This window comes from Stegostoma tigrinum, chromosome 8 (assembly GCF_030684315.1).
Source record: "Stegostoma tigrinum isolate sSteTig4 chromosome 8, sSteTig4.hap1, whole genome shotgun sequence".
Lineage (NCBI taxonomy): Eukaryota > Metazoa > Chordata > Chondrichthyes > Orectolobiformes > Stegostomatidae > Stegostoma > Stegostoma tigrinum.
In genome coordinates, this window is record NC_081361.1 from 13,891,361 (window position 1) to 13,909,447 (window position 18,087).

At 53.5% G+C, this 18,087-nt stretch overlaps 1 protein-coding gene across 2 annotated transcripts in view; it reads left to right on the forward strand.

Moving 5' to 3' along the window:
* The window catches only part of pappa2 (pappalysin 2), a 525,171-nt gene that overhangs the window by 473,758 nt on the left and 33,326 nt on the right, over positions 1-18,087 (forward strand). The gene's annotated exons all lie outside the window — the stretch shown is intronic.

Below are 18,087 nucleotides of genomic sequence, written 5' to 3' on the forward strand. Positions count from 1 at the left end.
TGTGTGTGTGTGTTGGGGGGGAGTGTGTGTGTGTGTGTTGGGGTGGAGTGTGTGTGTGTGTGTTGGGAGGGAGTGTGTGTGTGTGTTGGGGGGTAGTGTGTGTGTGTGTGTTGGGGGGCGGAGTGTGTGTGTTTGTGAGTGTGTTGTGGGGGGTAGTGTGTGTGTGTGTGTTGGGTGGGGAGTGAGTGTGTGTGTGTTGGGAGGGGAGTGTGTGTGTGTGTGTGTCGGGGGGAGTGTGCGTGTGTGATTTGTGGGGGGGGAGTGTGTGTATGTGTGGGGGTGAGTGTGTGTGTCTATGTGTGTTGGGGGGAAGTGTGTGTGTGTGCGCGTGTGTTGGGGGGGAGTCTGTGTGTGCGCGTGTGTTGGGAGGGGAGTGAGTGTGTGTGTGTGTCGGGGGGGAGTATGTGTGTGTGTTGGGGGTGGAGTGTGTGTGTGTGCGTGTTGGGGGGAGTGTGTGTGTGTTGGCGGGGAGTGTGTGTATGTGTGTTGTGGGGGTGTAGTGTGTGTCTGGGGTGGAGTGTGTGTGTGTTGGGGGGAGAATGTGTGTTGGGAGGGAGTGTGTGTGTGTGTTGGGGGGTAGTGTGTGTGTGTGTGTGTGTGTGTGTGTGTGTGTGTGTGTGTGTGTGTGTTGGGGGGCAGTGTGTTTGTTGGGGGGGCGGAGTGTGTGTGTTTGTGAGTGTGTTGTGGGGGGTAGTGTGTGTGTTGGCGGGGGGGGAGTGTTTGTGTGTGTGTGTCTGTGTTGGAGGGGAGTGTGTGTTGGGGGAGTGTGTGGGTGTCTGTGTGTGTGTGTTGGGGTGGAGTGTGCGTGTGTGTTGGTGGGGAGTGTGTGCTGTGTTTGTGTTGGGGGGGAGTGTGTGTATGTTGGGGGGAGTGTGTGTGTGTGTGTGTTGGCGGGGAGTGTGTGTGTGTTGGGTGTGTGTGTTGGGGGGGGTGTGTGTGTGTCCGTGTTGGAGGGGAGTGTGTGTGTGTGTGTTGGGGGAGGGGAGTGTATGTGTGTGTGTGTTGGCGGCGTGTGTGTGTATGTGTGTTGGGGGGAGTGTGTGTGCGCGTGTTGGGGGGGAGTGTGTGTGTGTGTGTGTGTGTTGGGGGTGGAGTGAGTGTGTGTTGGGGGTGTGTGTGTGTGTCCATGTTGGAGGGGAGTGTGTGTGTGTGTTTGTGTGTGTTGGGGGGGAGTGTGCGAGTGTGTGTTGGGGGGGGAGTGTGTGTATGTGTGTTGGGCGTGGAGTGTGTGTGTGCGCGTGTTGTGGGGGGAGTGTGTGTGTGTGTGTGTTGGGGGGGTGTGTGTGTGTCTGTCTTGGAGGGGAGTGTGTGTTGGCGGGGTGTGTGTGTGTGTTGCGGGGGGGCAGTGTATGTATGTGTGGGGGGGAGTGAGTGTGTCTGTGTGTGTTGGGGGTGGAGTGTGTGTGTGCGCGTGTTGGGGGGGGGAGTGTGCGTGTGTGCGTGTTGGAGGGGAGTGTGTGTGTGTGTGTTGGTGGGTGAGTATTTGTGTGTGTTGGGGGGGGAGTGTGTGTTGCGGGGGGGCAGTGTGTGTATGTGTGGGGGGGAGTGTGTGCGTCTATGTGTGTTGGGGGGAGTGTGTGTGTGTGTGTGTGTGTTGGGGGTGGAGTGTGTGTGTGCACGTGTTGGGGGGAGCGTGTGTGTGTGTGAGTTGGCGGGGAGTGTGCGTATGTGTGTTGTGGGGGTGTAGTGTCTGTGTGTGTTGGGGGGAGTGTCTGTGTGTGTTGGGGGGGAGAGTGTGTGTGTGTGTTGGTGAGGAGTGTGTGCGCGCGTGTTGGGGGGGAGTGTGAGTGTGTGTGTGCGCGCGTGTTGGGGGGGGAGTATGTGTGTGTGTGTGTGTTGGGGGGCAGTGTGTGTGTGTTGGGGGGGAGTGTGTGTGTTGGGTGTGTGTGTGTGTGTGCGCGCGTGTTGGGGGGGAGTGAGTGTGTGTTGGGGGGAGCGTGTGTGTGTGTTGGGTGTGTGTGTGTTGTGGGGGGGCAGTGTGTGTCTGTGTGTGTTGGGGGGGAGTGTGTGTGTGTGTGTGTTGGGGGTGGAGTGTGTGTGTGCGCGTGTTGGGGGGGGGGAGTGTGTGCGTGTGTGCGTGTTGGAGGGGAGTGTGTGTGTGTGTTGGTGGGTGAGTATTTGTGTGTGTTGGGGGGGGGAGTGTGTGTGTGTTGCGGGGGTGTGTGTGTGTGTTGCGGGGGGGCAGTGTGTGTATGTGTGGGGGGGAGTGTGTGCGTCTATGTGTGTTGGGGGGAGTGTGTGTGTGTGTTGGGTGGGTGTGTGTGTGTGTGTGTGCGTGTTGGAGGGGAGTGTGTGTGTGTGTTGGTGGGTGAGTATTTGTGTGTGTTGGGGTGGAGTGTGTGTGTGCACGTGTTGGGGGGAGCGTGTGTGTGTGTGTTGGGGGGAGTGTGTGTGTGTGTGTGTGTGTGTGTGTGTGTGTGAGTGAGTTGGCGGGGAGTGTGTGTATGTGTGTTGTGGGGGTGTAGTGTGTGTTGGGGGGGGAGTGTGTGTGTGTGTCTGTTGGAGGGGAGTGTGTGTGTCTGTGTGTGTGTTGGGGGTGAAGTGTGTCTGTGTGTGTTGGGGGGAGTGTGTGTTGGGGGGAGTGTCTGTGTGTGTTGGGGGGGAGAGTGTGTGTGTGTGCGCGCGTGTTGGGGGGGAGTGTGAGTGTGTGTGTGCGCGCGTGTTGGGGGGGGAGTATGTGTGTGTGTGTGTGTTGGGGGGCAGTGTGTGTGTGTTGGGGGGGAGTGTGTGTGTTGGGTGTGTGTGTGTGTTGGAGGGGAGTGTGTGTGTGCGCGCGTGTTGGGGGGGAGTGTGTGTACGTGTGTGTTGGGGTTGAGTGTGCGCGCGTGTTGGGGGGGAGTGTCTGTGTGTGTTGGCGGGGCGTGTGTGTTGGGAGGGGGAGTGTGTGTGTGTGTGTGTGTGTTGGGGGGGGGGGAGTGTCTGTGTGTGTGTGTTGGCGGCGAGTGTGTGTATGTGTGTTGGGGGGAGTGGGTGTGTGTGTGTATGTCTGTGTTGGCGGGGGAGTGTGTGTGTGTGTTGGGGGTGGAGTGAGTGTGTGTTGGGGGTGTGTGTGTGTGTGTCCGTGTTGGAGGGGAGTGTGTGTGTGTGTTGGGGGGGAGTGTCTGTGTGCGTTGGGGCGAGTGTGCGTGTTGGGGGAGTGTGTGTATGTGTGTTGGGCGTGGAGTGTGTGTGTGCGCGTGTTGTGGGGGGAGTGTGTGTTGGCGGGGTGTGTGTGTGTGTTCGCGTGAGTGTGGGAGTTGGGGGGGGCGGAGTGTGTGTGTGCGCATGTGTTGGGGGGGAGTGAGTGTGTGTTGGGGGGGAGCGTGTGTGTGTGTGTGTTGGGGGTGTGTGTGTGTGTGTTGGGGGGGAGTGTGTGTGTTGGGGGGGAGTGTGTGTGTTTGTTGGGGGGTAGTGGGGAGGGTGTGTATGGGGCGATGTGTGTTGGAGGGGAATGTGTGTGTGTTGGGCGTGGAGTGTGTGTGCGCGCGTGTTGGGGGGGTGTGTGTGTGTGTGTGTGTCTGTGTTGGAGGGGAGTGTGTGTCTTGGGGGGAGCGTGTGTGTGTGTGCGCGCGTGTTTTGGGGGGGAGTGAGTGTGTGTTGGGAGGGGAGTGTGTGTGTCAGGGTGAGTGTGTGTGTGTTGGGGGGGAGTGTGTGTGTGTTGGAGGGGCGTGTGTGTGTGTGTTGGCGGGGGAGTGTGTGTGTCTATGTTGGGGGGGAGTGTGTGTGTGTGTGGGTGTTGGGGGGGGGAGTGTGTGTGTCTGTTGGTGGGGGAGTGTGTGTGTGTTGGGGGGAGCGTGTGTGTGTGTTGCGGGGTGTGTGTGTGTGTTGGGGGGAGTGTGTGTATGTTGGGTGTGTGTGTGTTGGGAGTGTGTGTGTGTGTGGCGGGGGGGATGTGTGTGTGTATGTGTGTTGGGCGTGGAGTGTGTGTGTGCGCGTGTTGTGGGGGGAGTATGTGTGTGTGTTGGGCCGGAGTGTGTGTGTGTGCGTGTTGGTGGGGGGACTGTGTGTGTGTTGGGCGGGAGTGTCTTTGTGGGGGGGTGTGTGTGTGTGTCTGTTGGGGAGAGTGTGTGTGTGTGTGTGTGTGTGTGTGTGTGTGTGTGCGTGTTGGGGGAGAATGTGTGTTGGGAGGGAGTGTGTGTGTGTGTTGGTGGTGGAGTATTTGTGTGTGTGTGTCGATGTTGGGGGCGGAGTGTGTGTTTGTGTGTTGGGGGGGAGTGTGCGTGTTGGTGGGGGGACTGTGTGTGTTGGGGGGAGTGTGTGTGTGTTGGGCGGGAGTGTGTGTCTGTGTTGGTGGGGGAGTATTTGTGTGCGTGTGTCTGTGTGTTGGGGTTGATTGTGCCTGTGTGTGTGTGTGTGTGTGTGTGTGTGTGTTGGGAGTGTGTGGGTGTGTGTGTGTTGGGGGGGTGTGTGTCTGTGTGTGTGTGTTGGGGTGGAGTGTGTGTGTTGGGGGGTTGATTGTCAGTGTGTGTGTGTGTGTGTGTGTGTGTGTGTGTGTGTGTGTGTGTGTGTGTGTGTGTGTGTGTGTTGGGAGGGGAGTGTGTGTGTGTGTGTGAGGGGGGAGTATGTGTGTGTTGGGGGGTCAGTGTCTGTGTATGTTGGAAGGGGAGTGCGTGTGTATGTTGGGGGGGAGTGAGTGTGTGTGTGTGTGTGTGTTGGGGGGGAGTGTATGTTGGGAGGGGAGTGTGTGTGTGATGGGGGTGAAGTGTGTGTGTGCGCGTGTTGGGGGGGAGTGTGTGTGCGTGTTGGAGGGGAGTATTTGTGTGTGTGTGTCTATGTTGTTGGGGGGAGTGTGTGTGTGTGGGTGTTGGGTGGAAGTGTGTCTGTGTGTTGTGGAGGAGTGTGTGTGTGTGTTGGGGGGAGTGTGTGTGTGTTGGGGGGAGTGTGTGTGTCTGTTGGGGGGGGAGTGTGTGTGTCTCTGTTGGGGGGGGAAGAGTGTGTGTGTGTGTTGGGGGGAGTGTGTGTGTGTTGGGCGGGAGTGTGTGTGTTGTGGGGGCGTGTGTGTGTGTGTGTGTGTGTGTGCGCGTGTTGGGGGGGGAATGTGTGTGTGTTGGTGGGGAGAGTGTGTGTGTGTGTGTGTTGGGGGTGGAGTGTGTGTGTCTGTGTGTGTTGGGGGTGGACTGTGTGTGTGCGCGTGTTGGGGGAGAATGTGTGTTGGGAGGGAGTGTGTGTGTGTGTGTTGGGGGGGAGTGACTGTGTGTGTGTGTGTGTGTTGGGTGGGAGTGCGTGTGTGTGTGTTGGGGGGGGAGTGTGTGTGTGTTGGGGTGGACTGTGTGTGTGTGTGTGTTGGGGGGGAGTGTGTGTGAGTGTGTTGGGGGTGGAGTGTGTGTGTGTCTGTGTTGGAGGGGAGTGTGTGTGTGTGTGTGTCAGTGTTGGGGGGGAGTGTCTGTGTGTGTGTGTTGGGGTGGAGTGTGCGGTGTGTGTGTGTTGGGGGGGTGAGTGTCTGTGTGTGTTGGGGGGAGTGTGTGTGTGTGCACGTGTGTTGGGGGGGAGTGTGTGTGTGTGCACGTGTGTTGGGGGGGAGTCTGTGTGAGAGTGTGTTGGGAGGGGAGTGAGTGTGTGTGTGTTGGGGGGGTGAGTGTCTGTGTGTGTTGGGGGGAGTGTGTGTGTGTGCACGTGTGTTGGGGGGGAGTCTGTGTGAGAGTGTGTTGGGAGGGGAGTGTGTGTGTGTGTGTGTGTGTCGTGGGGAGTGTGCGTGTGTGATTTGCGGGGGGGGAGTGTGTGTGTCTATGTGTGTTGGGGGGAAGTGTGTGTGTGTGTTGGGGGGGAGTCTGTGTGAGAGTGTGTTGGGAGGGGAGTGTGTGTGTCGGGGGGGAGTATGTGTGTGTGTTGGGGGGGTGAGTGTCTGTGTGTGTGTATGTTGGAGGGGGAGTGCGTGTGTGTTGGGAGGGGAGTGTGTGTGTGTGTGTCGGGGGGAGTGTGCGTGTGTGATTTGCCGGGGGGGAGTGTGTGTATGTGTGGGGGGGAGTGTGTGTGTCTATGTGTGTTGGGGTGTGTGTGTGTGTGTGGGTGTTGGGTGGGAGTGTGTGTGTGTGTTGGGGGGAGTATGTGTGTGCGCGAGTTGGGGGAGAGTGTGTGTGTGTGTGTTGGGGGGGAGTGTGTGTGTGTGTGTTGGGGTGGAGTGTGAGTGTGTGTTGGGGGAGAATGTGTGTTGGGAGGGAGTGTGTGTGTGTGTGTTGGGGGGTAGTGTGTGTGTGTGTGTTGGGGGGCAGTGTGTTTGTTGGGGGGGGCGGAGTGTGTGTGTTTGTGAGTGTGTTGTGGGGGGTAGTGTGTGTGTGTGTTGGGTGGGGAGTGAGTGTGTGTGTGTTGGGAGGGGAGTGTGTGTGTGTGTGTGTGTCGGGGGGAGTGTGCGTGTGTGATTTGTGGGGGGGGAGTGTGTGTATGTGTGGGGGGGAGTGTGTGTGTCTATGTGTGTTGGAGGGAAGTGTGTGTGTGTGTGCGCGTGTGTTGGGGGGGAGTCTGTGTGTGCGCGTGTGTTGGGAGGGGAGTGAGTGTGTGTGTGTGTCGGGGGGGAGTATGTGTGTGTGTTGGGGGTGGAGTGTGTGTGTGCACGTGTTGGGGGGAGCGTGTGTGTGTGTGTTGGCGGGGAGTGTGTGTATGTGTGTTGTGGGGGTGTAGTGTGTGTCTGGGGTGGAGTGTGTGTGTGTTGGGGGGAGAATGTGTGTTGGGAGGGAGTGTGTGTGTGTGTTGGGGGGTAGTGTGTGTGTGTGTGTGTGTGTTGGGGGGCAGTGTGTTTGTTGGGGGGGCGGAGTGTGTGTGTTTGTGAGTGTGTTGTGGGGGGTAGTGTGTGTGTTGGCCGGGGGGGAGTGTTTGTGTGTGTGTGTCTGTGTTGGAGGGGAGTGTGTGTTGGGGGGCGTGTGTGCGTGTGTGTGTTGGGGGAGTGTGTGGGTGTCTGTGTGTGTGTGTTGGGGTGGAGTGTGCGTGTGTGTTGGCGGGGAGTGTGTGTGTGTTGGGGGGGGTGTGTGTGTGTCCGTGTTGGAGGGGAGTGTGTGTGTGTGTGTTGGGGGAGGGGAGTGTATGTGTGTGTGTGTTGGCGGCGTGTGTGTGTATGTGTGTTGGGGGGAGTGTGTGTGCGCGTGTTGGGGGGGAGTGTGTGTGTGTGTGTGTGTGTGTGTGTTGGGGGTGGAGTGAGTGTGTGTTGGGGGTGTGTGTGTGTGTGTGTGTCCATGTTGGAGGGGAGTGTGTGTGTGTGTGTGTGTGTGTTGGGGGGGAGTGTGTGTGTGTGTTGGGGGGAGTGTGCGAGTGTGTGTTGGGGGGGGAGTGTGTGTATGTGTGTTGGGCGTGGAGTGTGTGTGTGCGCGTGTTGTGGGGGGAGTGTGTGTGTGTGTGTGTTGGGTGGTGTGTGTGTGTCTGTCTTGGAGGGGAGTGTGTGTTGGTGGGGTGTGTGTGTGTGTTGCGGGGGGGCAGTGTGTGTATGTGTGGGGGGGAGTGAGTGTGTCTGTGTGTGTTGGGGGTAGAGTGTGTGTGTGCGCGTGTTGGGGGGGGGAGTGTGCGTGTGTGCGTTGGTGGGTGAGTATTTGTGTGTGTTGGGGGGGGAGTGTGTGTTGCGGGGGGGCAGTGTGTGTATGTGTGGGGGGGAGTGTGTGCGTCTATGTGTGTTGGGGGGAGTGTGTGTGTGTTGGGGGTGGAGTGTTTGTGTGTTGGGGGGGAGTGTGTGTGTGTGTGTGTTGGGGTGGAGTGTGTGTGTGTGTTGGGGGAGAATGTGTGTTGGGAGGGAGTGTGTGTGTGTGTTGGGGGGTAGTGTGTGTGTGTGTGTTGGGGGGCAGTGTGTTTGTTGGGGGGGGAGTGAGTGTGTGTGTGTTGGGAGGGGAGTGTGTGTGTGTGTGTGTGTCGGGGGGAGTGTGCGTGTGTGATTTGTGGGGGGGGAGTGTGTGTATGTGTGGGGGGGAGTGTGTGTGTCTATGTGTGTTGGGGGGAAGTGTGTGTGTGTGCGCGTGTGTTGGGAGGGGAGTGAGTGTGTGTGTGTGTCGGGGGGGGAGTATGTGTGTGTGTTGGGGGTGGAGTGTGTGTGTGCACGTGTTGGGGGGAGCGTGTGTGTGTGTGTGTGCGTGTTGGGGGGAGTGTGTGTGTGTTGGCGGGGAGTGTGTGTATGTGTGTTGTGGGGGTGTAGTGTGTGTCTGGGGTGGAGTGTGTGTGTGTTGGGGGGAGAATGTGTGTTGGGAGGGAGTGTGTGTGTGTGTGTGTGTGTGTGTGTGTGTGTGTTGGGGGGCAGTGTGTTTGTTGGGGGGGCGGAGTGTGTGTGTTTGTGAGTGTGTTGTGGGGGGTAGTGTGTGTGTTGGCGGGGGGGGAGTGTTTGTGTGTGTGTGTCTGTGTTGGAGGGGAGTGTGTGTTGGGGGGGCGTGTGTGTGTTGGGGGAGTGTGTGGGTGTCTGTGTGTGTGTGTTGGGGTGGAGTGTGCGTGTGTGTTGGTGGGGAGTGTGTGCTGTGTTTGTGTTGGGGGGGAGTGTGTGTGTGTGTGTGTGTTGGCGGGGAGTGTGTGTGTGTTGGGTGTGTGTGTTGGGGGGGGTGTGTGTGTGTCCGTGTTGGAGGGGAGTGTGTGTGTGTGTGTTGGGGGAGGGGAGTGTATGTGTGTGTGTGTTGGCGGCGTGTGTGTGTATGTGTGTTGGGGGGGAGTGTGTGTGTGTGTGTGTGTGTGTGTGTTGGGGGTGGAGTGAGTGTGTGTTGGGGGTGTGTGTGTGTGTGTGTGTCCATGTTGGAGGGGAGTGTGTGTGTGTGTGTGTGTGTGTTGGGGGTGAGTGTGTATGTGTGTTGGGGGGAGTGTGCGAGTGTGTGTTGGGGGGGGTGTGTGTGTATGTGTGTTGGGCGTGGAGTGTGTGTGTGCGCGTGTTGTGGGGGGAGTGTGTGTGTGTGTGTGTTGGGGGGGTGTGTGTGTGTCTGTCTTGGAGGGGAGTGTGTGTTGGCGGGGTGTGTGTGTGTGTTGCGGGGGGGCAGTGTGTGTATGTGTGGGGGGGGAGTGAGTGTGTCTGTGTGTGTTGGGGGTGGAGTGTGTGTGTGCGTGTTGGAGGGGAGTGTGTGTGTGTGGGTGAGTATTTGTGTGTGTTGGGGGGGGGAGTGTGTGTTGCGGGGGGGCAGTGTGTGTATGTGTGAGGGGGAGTGTGTGCGTCTATGTGTGTTGGTGGGAGTGTGTGTGTGTGTGTGTTGGGGGTGGAGTGTGTGTGTGCACGTGTTGGGGGGAGTGTGTGTGTGTGTGAGTTGGCGGGGAGTGTGCGTATGTGTGTTGTGGGGGTGTAGTGTGTGTGTCTGTTGGAGGGGAGTGTGTGTGTCTGTGTGTGTGTTGGGGGTGAAGTGTGTCTGTGTGTGTTGGGGGGAGTGTCTGTGTGTGTTGGGGGGGAGAGTGTGTGTGTGTGTTGGTGAGGAGTGTGTGCGCGCGTGTTGGGGGGGGAGTGTGAGTGTGTGTGTGCGCGCGTGTTGGGGGGGGAGTATGTGTGTGTGTGTGTGTTGGGGGGCAGTGAGTGTGTGTTGGGGGGAGCGTGTGTGTGTGTTGGGGGGGAGTGTGTGTGTTGGGTGTGTGTGTGTGTTGGAGGGGAGTGTGTGTGTGCGCGCGTGTTGGGGGGGAGTGAGTGTGTGTTGGGGGGAGCGTGTGTGTGTGCGCGCGTGTTGGGGGGGAGTGTGTGTGTGTTGCGGGGGGGCAGTGTGTGTCTGTGTGTGTTGGGGGGGAGTGTGTGTGTGTGTGTGTTGGGGGTGGAGTGTGTGTGTGCGCGTGTTTGGGGGGGGAGTGTGTGCGTGTGTGCGTGTTGGAGGGGAGTGTGTGTGTGTGTTGGTGGGTGAGTATTTGTGTGTGTTGGGGGGGGAGTGTGTGTGTGTTGCGGGGGTGTGTGTGTGTGTTGCGGGGGGGCAGTGTGTGTATGTGTGGGGGGGGAGTGTGTGCGTCTATGTGTGTTGGGGGGAGTGTGTGTGTGTGTGTGTTGGGGGTGGAGTGTGTGTGTGTGTTGGGTGGGTGTGTGTGTGTGTGTGCGTGTTGGAGGGGAGTGTGTGTGTGTGTTGGGGTGGAGTGTGTGTGTGCACGTGTTGGGGGGAGCGTGTGTGTGTGTGTGTGTGTGTGTGTGTGTGTGTGTGTGAGTGAGTTGGCGGGGAGTGTGTGTATGTGTGTTGTGGGGGTGTAGTGTGTGTTGGGGGGGGAGTGTGTGTGTGTGTCTGTTGGAGGGGAGTGTGTGTGTCTGTGTGTGTGTTGGGGGTGAAGTGTGTCTGTGTGTGTTGGGGGGAGTGTGTGTTGGGGGGAGTGTCTGTGTGTGTTGGGGGGGAGAGTGTGTGTGTGTGTTGGTGAGGAGTGTGTGCGCGCGTGTTGGGGGGGGAGTGTGAGTGTGTGTGTGCGCGCGTGTTGGGGGGGGAGTATGTGTGTGTGTGTGTGTTGGGGGGGACTGTGTGTGTTGGGTGTGTGTGTGTGTTGGAGGGGAGTGTGTGTGTGCGCGCGTGTTGGGGGGGAGTGTGTGTGCGTGTGTGTTGGGGTTGAGTGTGCGCGCGTGTTGGGGGGGGAGTGTCTGTGTGTGTTGGCGGGGCGTGTGTGTTGGGGGGGGAGTGTGTGTGTGTTGGGTGTGTGTGTGTGTGTGTGTGTTGGCGGCGAGTGTGTGTATGTGTGTTGGGGGGAGTGGGTGTGTGTGTGTATGTCTGTGTTGGCGGGGGAGTGTGTTGGGGGTGGAGTGAGTGTGTGTTGGGGGTGTGTGTGTGTGTGTGTGTGTCCGTGTTGGAGGGGAGTGTGTGTGTGTGTTGGGGGGGAGTGTCTGTGTGCGTTGGGGCGAGTGTGCGTGTTGGGGGAGTGTGTGTATGTGTGTTGGGCGTGGAGTGTGTGTGTGCGCGTGTTGTCGGGGGAGTGTGTGTTGGCGGGGTGTGTGTGTGTGTTCGCGTGAGTGTGGGAGTTGGGGGGGGCGGAGTGTGTGTGTGCGCATGTGTTGGGGGGGAGTGAGTGTGTGTTGGGGGGGAGCGTGTGTGTGTGTGTGTTGGGGGTGTGTGTGTGTGTGTTGGGGGGGAGTGTGTGTGTTGGGGGGGGAGTGTGTGTGTGTGTGTGTTTTTGTTTGTTGGGGGGGAGTGTGTGTTTGTTGGGGGGTAGTGGGGAGGGTGTGTATGGGGCGATGTGTGTTGGAGGGGAATGTGTGTGTGTTGGGCGTGGAGTGTGTGTGTGCGCGTGTTGGGGGTGTGTGTGTGTGTGTGTCTGTGTTGGAGGGGAGTGTGTGTCTTGGGGGGAGCGTGTGTGTGTGTGCGCGCGTGTTTTGGGGGGGAGTGAGTGTGTGTTGGGAGGGGAGTGTGTGTGTCAGGGTGAGTGTGTGTGTGTTGGGGGGGGAGTGTGTGTGTGTTGGAGGGGCGTGTGTGTGTGTGTTGGCGGGGGAGTGTGTGTGTCTATGTTGGGGGGGAGTGTGTGTGTGTGTGGGTGTTGGGGGGGGAGTGTGTGTGTCTGTTGGTGGGGGAGTGTGTGTGTGTTGGGGGGAGCGTGTGTGTGTGTTGCGGGGTGTGTGTGTGTGTTGGGGGGAGTGTGTGTATGTTGGGTGTGTGTGTGTTGGGAGTGTGTGTGTGTGTTGGGGGGAGTGTGTGTATGTTGGGGAGGTGTGTGTGTGTGTGTTGGCGGTGTGTGTGTGTGTGTGTGTGTTGGGGGGGGGAGTGTGTGTGTTTGTGTTGGGGGGGAGTGTGTTTTGGTGGGGGAGTGTGTGTGTTGGCGGGGAGTGTGTGTTTTTGTTTGTTGGGGGGGAGTGTGTGTGTGTGTTTGTTGGGAGGGTAGTGGGGAGTGTGTGTGTGGGGGCATGTGTGTTGGCGGGGAGTGTGTGTTTTTGTTTGTTGGGGGGGAGTGTGTGTGTGTGTTTGTTGGGAGGGTAGTGGGGAGTGTGTGTGTGGGGGCATGTGTGTTGGAGGGGAGTGTGTGTGCGTGCGTTGCGGTGGGAGTGTGAGTGTGTTGGAGGTGGGTCGGGGGCTGCAAAGCCACATTAGATTTGGTCCTGGGTAATGAGCCTGGTCAGGTGTTAGATTTGGAAGTAGGTGAGCACTTTGGTGATAGTGATCACAATTCTGTTATGTTTACTTTAGTGATGGAAAGGGATAGGTGTATACCACTGGGCAAATGTTATAGCTGGGGAAAAGGCAATTACGATGAGATTAGGCAAGATTTAGGGAGCATAGGATGGGGAAGGAAACTGCAGGGGATGGGCACATTAGAAATGTGGAGCTTATTCAATGAAAAGCTCCTGTGTGTCCTAGATAAGTATGTACCTGTCAGGCAGGGAGGAAGCTGTAGAGTGCGGGAGCCGTGGTTTATGAAGGAGGCGGAATCTCTGTCAAGAGGAAGAAGGCGGCTTATGTCAGGATGAGATGTGAAGGCTCAGTTAGGGCACTTGAGGGCTACGAGGTAGCCAGGAAAGACCTAAATAGAGAGCTCAGAAGAGCCAGGAGGAGACATGAGAAGTTGTTGGCGGAGAGGATCAGGGTAAACCCTAAGGCTTTCTATAGGTATTTAAGGAATAAAAGAATGACGAAAGTATGATTAGGCCCAATCAAGGATAGTAGTGGTAAGTTGTGTGTGGAGTGAGATGAGATAGGGGAAGCGCTAAATGAATATTTTTCAACAGTATTCAATCTAGAAAATGACAATGTTGCCGAGGAGAATACTGAGATACAGGCTACTAGACTAGGTGGGATTGAGGTTCACCAGGAAGAGGTATTAGAAATCCTTCAGAGGGTGAAGATAGATAAGTCCCCTGGGCCGGATGGGATTTATCCTCGGATCGTCTGGGAAGCCAGGGAGGAGATTGCCGAGCCTTTGGCATTGATCTTTAACTCGTCATTGTCTACAGGAATAGTGCCAGATGACTGGAGGATAGCAAATGTGGTTCCCCTGTTCAAGAAGGGGAGTAGAGACAACCCTGGTAATTATAGACCAGTGAGCCTGACCTCAGTTGTTTGTAAAGTGTTGGAAAAGGTTATAAGGGATAGGATTTATACTCATCTAGAAAAGAATAAATTGATTAGGGATAGTCAGCACGGTTTTGTGAAGGGAAGGTCGTGCCTCACAAACCTTATTGAGTTCTTTGAGAAGGTGACCAAACAGGTAGATGAGAGTAAACCGGTTGATGTGGCGTATATGGATTTCAGCAAGGCGTTCGATAAGGTTCCCCACAATAGGCTATTGTACGAAATGCGAAGGAATGGGATTGTGGGAGATATAGCAATTTGGATCGGAAACTGGCTTGCTGAAAGAAGACAGAGGGTGGTAGTTGATGGGAAATGTTCATCCTCGGGACCAGTTACTCGTGGTGTACCGCAAGGGTCGGTGTTGGGTCCACTGCTGTTTGTCATTTTTATAAACGACCTGGATGAGGGCGTAGAAGGATGGGTTAGTAAATTTGCAGACAACACTAAGGTCGGTGGAGTTGTGGATAGTGACGAAGGATACTGTCGGTTGCAGAGAGACATAGATAAGCTGCAGAGCTGGGCTGAGAGGTGGCAAATGGTGTTTAATGCAGACAAGTGTGAGGTGATGCACTTTGTTAGGAGTAACCAGAAGGCAAAGTACTGGGCTCATGCTAAGATTCTTAGTCGTGTAGATGAGCAGAGAGATCTCGGTGTCTATGTACACAGATCCTTGAAAGTTGCCACCCAGGTTGACAGGGCTGTTAAGAAGGCATACAGTGTTTTAGCTCTTATTAATAGAGGGATTGAGTTCCGGAATCAAGAGGTTATGGTGAAGCTGTACAAAACATTGGTGCGGCCGCACTTGGAGTATTGTGTACAGTTCTGGTCACCGCATTATAAGAAGGATGTGGAAGCTTTGGAAAGGGTGCAGAGGAGATTTACGAGGATGTTGCCTGGTATGGAGGGAAGGTCTTCTGAGGAAAGGCTGAGGACTTGAGGCTGTTTTCATTAGAGAGAAGAAGGTTGAGAGGTGACTTAATTGAAACATATAAAATAATCAGAGGGTTAGATAGGGTGGATAGGGAGAGTCTTTTTCCTAGGACGGTGACGGCGAGCGCAAGGGGGCATAGCTTTAAATTGAGGGGTGAAAGCCTTGGGACACATGTCAGAGGTAGTTTCTTTCCTCAGAGAGTAGTAAGGGAATGGAATGCTTTGCCTGCAATGGTAGTAGATTCGCCAACTTTAGGTACATTTAAGTCGTCATTGGATAAGCATATGGACGTACATGGAATAGTGTCGGTTAGATGGGCTTGAGATCGGTATGACAGGTCGGCACAACATTGAGGGCCGAAGGGCCTGTACTGTGCTGTAATGTTCCATGTTCTCTGCTGTTGCAGAGAAAAGTGCCGGGGTAATGGGGAGTGTGGAGCAGAAGAGGGATTCGTGGAGAGAGCAGTCCCTACAAAAGGCAGATAGGGGTGGGGAGGAAAATATATCCTTAAATTTCCAACCCATGCAATCTGACCCCACAACCAAGGATATATTTCCTGTCCTCACCTCCATCTGAGGAACCAAAAATAACCTTCCATATCAGACAGTTCACCTGCACCTCCACTAATGTGGTCTGCTGCAGGAAACTAGAGGAGCAGAATCTCATATTCCGCCTCGGGAGCCTACAACCCAATGGTCTCAATGTGGACTTTACTAGTTTCAAAATCTCCCCACCCCCAGCCTCACTGATCTATCACCATCCCACCCTCCTCTCTATTTATTTCAGAACTCCCTTCCTTCTCCCTCATTTCTGAAGAAGGGTCCCAAACGGAAATGTCAGCTTTCCTGCGCCACTGATGTTGCCTAGACAAATATATACCGAGTTGAGTTTGAAAGAGCTAAACAATGCCATGTGTCTGCACAGTAGTGATTTTATGATTCTAATTCGTCACCCCTTCTGGAGTGACTCTCTTCTTCACCTTGCAGTTGCCAATCATCTATCAAGCAGCATACCACTTCCATTGTTTGCAATAGGCAGAATTGAACCAGGCCTACAGACTTACAAACCTTCAAGCCTAATGTCTAGCATTGGGCTTGATGTCACATTTGAACAGCACCTGTTAAGCAAACGTGCATGTGTTAACACTCAACAACCAATTTCAGATTGTCAGTCAGGCTTATAATATGGTTCACACGTACATGCTGGAAACTACATATACTCTGTAGGAAAAAGATCATGGGTCCAAGGCATTGCACCATTTTGTTTTGAGTTAAACAAAATTCAGCAAGACATGATTTGCCTGGTGCATTTTCCATGATTCCTCCTTGTCCAGTCAGAGTCAACTTGCCAACCAATCAGCAGCCTTTTCCAGATACTTTTAACTGTTCATCACTTTAAAATTTGATGTTTTGTTTTGCATCATCCTGACAAAAGAAAGAGAAAATGATTCAATAGCGTGCTGGACCACTGATCCATTATATTGTAGCAGCCTTTCTTATATGTAGAGATCTCTTAGAATGTTTCATTGGGAAGTCAATAATGAATGGATAGGAGAGAAAGTAATAGAGGACACATACTATCTGTGAGAATACAGCAAGAGGATATAAATGCAGTCTAGTGAATGGAATATTTAGCACTGTTGTCTCAAGCATTAACAGAAAGAGAATGTGGGAAAGTCCAACAACCTCCGAATCCTAAAGGAAATAATGAAATCTAGGAAGTTTCCACATGCTACAAACATGATCTGACTGACCAAGAACCAAAAGAACTGCAGATGCTGTAAATCAGGAACAAAAACCAAGTTGTTGGAAAAGCTCAGCAGGTCTGGCAGCATCTGTGGAGGAGAAAACAGAGTTAACATTTCGGGTCTGGTGACCCTTCCTCAGAACGTTCTTCCATTCCTTCCTTATGACCTGACCGACCTTCATTTTCACAACGATTTTGTGAACTGTAGAAGACAAGCTAAGGGGATGTGGTATAAATATTACCTTGTGCCTTCTGTATATCTTGAGGTCAGATTTACTTCATGCACTCCATAGCAGCCTCACAATGATTGTATATGCAGCAACATGGACAGAAAGGCAGTGCAGGAAATACGTGATATTTCTCAGGTGAACTGCAAAGTTACAACAGGGCACCGTCTCTCAGGCTGGGCCTGATTGCTTTGGGTTTTGCAGGCATTTATTTGGAAGGGGTTTTGGCTCATCACGGTTGGACAAGAAAAGACTGGCTTTGCTCCATCAGCCTTAGCTAAATTCCTTGTGGATTAAAAATATCTGAACTTTCAAAAGGTTTGGATGTCACATTCCAGAGTGATATTTTCCATAGTCATCACCAGACAGGTTTTGAAATTGAGTTGAGTTCTGTGATTCATCTGAGCATCTTGCTGTTATGAATAAGAACTCACTCACATTTTGTGGCTCTCCACAAGCTTGGTTTTTCCTTATCTTGATGCCTAACCCATTGATTGAGAACAAGTATACCTGCTGATATAGGATAGTAATATAGAACTTTATTCTGAAACCGGGGCTGTGCTCCAGGACTTAATGGATAACTGCATTCCAGTTTACAAGTCTGTTGTTAGCTCACCAAGAGGCAAATAACCACAGAGTCATTGCTCAATTCAAAGATCTGATGCATTTCTCAAATGTTGGCAGTAACCTACAGTGTTGTAAATGTGATGGTGATCCCCGAAAGGACCAGAAATAAGACTGTGTGTCCTTGGCTTTTCACTACGGATGAGCTTCCATATTTCCAACCAGGTCAGACGATCTGTGTGTAGGGGGAAGTTCACCTTGATCAGAAATGATGACCACAATCTTCTAGTTGGAAGCTACAGGCTGGAACTTACAGATTCATACAGCACATAAACAGGCCCTTCACTTCAACTCATTCATGCTAGTTCCATTTGCTTGCGATTGGCCTACATCCCTCTAAACCTTACCTTTCCTGATGTTGTAATAGTACCTACCTCTACCACTTCGTCTGGCAGCTTGTTCCATATATGCACCATCCTCTGTGTGGAAAAAGTTGCAGTTCAGATCCCTTTTAAATCTTTCGCCTCTCACTTTAAAACACCAAGCTAATTAGGAAAGCCACATGGTGGATTTTTGTACTGTAAAGGTCAAACGTATGTCACTGTGTAAATTGATGAGAGTGCAGGCTGAAGGCAAGAGCTATGGGATATCAATGGTTAACCTGTGAAATTAAAATACTGAGAGCTAAACAAAAGCATGACCAAGGAAGGTGAATGCATCCGAAATCAGATACAAAAATGGATCTTAAAATCAGGGAAAATAAGGGACAGCAAGGGAAAGAAAAGTCAAAATTTTAAGCTTGACATTTTTTATGGTCTTGAACAACAATTCACTCACTGAAGACATAAGACTCCATTTTGATTACTTTCTGAACCAGATAGTTCAATTGGCAGCCACAAAAAATTATGATGCCGATAAATGGGTACTAAAGTTGCTAGTCACTTGAATTAAATTTCTGTGGCCAGTTTAACACTGCAAAATTGCAGCTTCACAAGCGGTAAAATAATAAATGCTGTTTTTGTAAAGCTATGGGTGGAGCGTCACAACTCAGCTGGTATCAATTTTAAATTCATCTGTCATGCTACAAATTGCTTGTTCATTTGCACTATTTTCACCAGCACATATACTATGGTGTGGAGCCTATTTCACAATATTACAAAACATTCCACCATGGAGTCAAATTTAAGCCAGCCCTAAGACAACCCACTTTCCATTTAAAGCATATATACTAAAAATTTTAAGGTATAAAATGGGTACTGTTTATCTAAACAGTTAACGTGTGCAATTGTTTTCCAAGAGCTGAGTTAACACACATCTGTCTGACAGCAGGGTTAGCACTGCTGCCTCACAGCACCAGGAACCGAGGTTCGATTCCAGCCTTGGTGAAATGCCTGTGTCCAAAGATGTACAAGTTAGGTGTGACAGGGTAGGGGGAAGTGGGATGCTCTTTGGAGAGTCAGTGCAGGCTCAATGGTCCGAATGGTCTCTTTCCCATACATAGGGATTCAAAGATTCTACAAAGTAATGAGATCAAGTGTTGCCCATACCAGCCCTTTGTTTTCAGAGATAGGAGGAACTGCCGATGCTGGAGTCTGAGATAACAAGGTGTGGAGCTGGATGAACACAGCAGGCCAGGCAGCATCAGAACAGCAGGAAGACTGACGTTTCGGGTCTGGATAATTCTTCAGAAATGGGGGAGGGGAAGGGGACTCTGAAATAAATAGAGTGGGAGGCGATGATGTAAGGTGGATAA